Source organism: Ictalurus punctatus, chromosome 8 (assembly GCF_001660625.3).
Source record: "Ictalurus punctatus breed USDA103 chromosome 8, Coco_2.0, whole genome shotgun sequence".
NCBI classification, from domain to species: Eukaryota; Metazoa; Chordata; class Actinopteri; order Siluriformes; family Ictaluridae; genus Ictalurus; species Ictalurus punctatus.
Genome location: NC_030423.2, coordinates 27743756 through 27745633, shown reverse-complemented (window position 1 = coordinate 27745633; position 1878 = coordinate 27743756). Strand labels below are relative to the sequence as shown.

Genomic DNA, 1878 nt, shown 5'->3' with positions numbered 1-1878 from the left:
ATCTATAAGTCCTTACAGAAGCCCTAAGCAGCCATGAATTATTTTATTTTTTTTCTGTTGTTTTCTGTGATCTTGACTTAATTTTCTCATGATCTCGACATAACAAAAGTATTTTTACTGATGATATATATTTGTATATATAATATTCTAAGCATTAGTATGTAGGCAGGCATAATCTCCAAACAACATGTACACTACTGTCATAAAAAAAAAGAGGCAATTGGACACAACACACAAATGTGCACAGTACACTGTAAGCTGCCATTAAGGAGTACAGTTTATTTTTCCATATGTATTACATCTTCATATAGACAAGGCCACAAACTATGTACAAGAGACGTTGCATGTATTTTCAATAATGAGGAAATAAAAGTAAAGGAATAAGAGGAATTATTTTAAACATGTCATGTGTTTGAATCATTTATGTTATGTATTACAGTTATTTTTCACATCAGAGTACACACACTCATCTGATGAGCCAGCTTTCCATTTTTCACCTTTGGCTTTCCTCTTGGAAAATTGCAAAGCCGCGTAATTCAGTGTTTCAGCATCAGATTCCTGGGGATCAATTCCGGGGGATAAATAAAAAATATACTATACTACTACTACTACTACTACTAATAATAATAATAATAATAATAATAATGACAATATAAATATTAATACTACTACTACTACTACTACTACAACTACTACTACTACTACTACTATTACTACTACCACTAATACTACTACTACTACTACTAATAATAATAATAATAATAATAATAATAATAATAATAATAATAATAATAATAATAATAATTATTATTATTATTATTATTATTATTATTAGTAGTATTAGTATTAGTATTATATGATTTATATCAATGTGCAAAGCTGAGCAAACAGACTGCATAAATAAAATGTAAATAAATAATAGCTGTATCTGTATATAAACATAACAGTGTGGTTATAAGTATGGTATGTAGTGCATACTTTACTGAATTTATACAATCTACAGCACAAAGTGTTTACTGATCTGTACACGTACCTGCCTCGTTCCTGGAGAATCTTCTAGAGAAGCTTTCACTATTAATACAGAAACACAATTATTAGACTTTTTGATAACTGTATTAAAGTAATTACTTTCTGATCACAAAAGCACTTACTTTTATCACATTTTCTTCTCCTCAGTAATAAATAAGTGAGAGATAAAATCAGAAGTGCGCACAAGCCCAACGCCGTTCCCAAACCGAGCACTGTCGAATGCAGAGATCTGATCATTTCTGCTGCTGCTCATTCATATTACACACATTTATATTAGTACAAATGATTTTCATGTGTAATTATTCTTAATTCAAGATAATTAACAATGACTTATATAGCATCTTACCTGTTTTCTCGTGTGTGTTCATGTTAGTGTTGTTTCCATGCAGTGTTGGTTCACACACCACTGAATTATCACACAGAGCTGGTGTAGATGTTCCTAATGCAATAGTAACATGATCACCTATAAACATTTATCATGATTCACTAAAACTCTGTAACTCAGTGTTGTTGAATCAATTTTAATGCATATTCTACCTTTAAGTTTTAAATAAGTCCCATTTCCAAACACAGAGTATGGAGCTGTGGTGGCGCAGTAGTACATGGCTTCGTCAGACTGAATGATGTTAGAAATGGTCATATTGGAGCAGTCTGAAGATCTTTTCACTTGAAAACGAAGATTTTGGAATTCATTGAAAAACGTTTCTTCAGAAGATTTATACACTCTGCTCATAATCCGAGGATGTTGTCTGTTTGGCTGCTTATACCAGATAACTACCCCAGCATCTGTTCCAAAAATACAGCACTGTAGAGTAGCCGAGTCACCGATATCCACACAGAGTACTTCAT

General features: G+C 31.6%; 1 long non-coding RNA gene across 1 annotated transcript; it reads right to left on the bottom strand.

Annotated features, from left to right (window-relative positions):
* Positions 1 to 277: 277 nt before the first annotated feature.
* On the bottom strand, positions 278 to 1243 carry LOC108268763 (uncharacterized). The gene is made up of 3 exons (XR_008396903.1): positions 1152 to 1243; positions 1034 to 1071; positions 278 to 558 (listed from the first exon to the last, which is right to left on the bottom strand). It is a non-coding gene; the product is annotated as an uncharacterized LOC108268763 (long non-coding RNA).
* Positions 1244 to 1878: the final 635 nt, after the last annotated feature.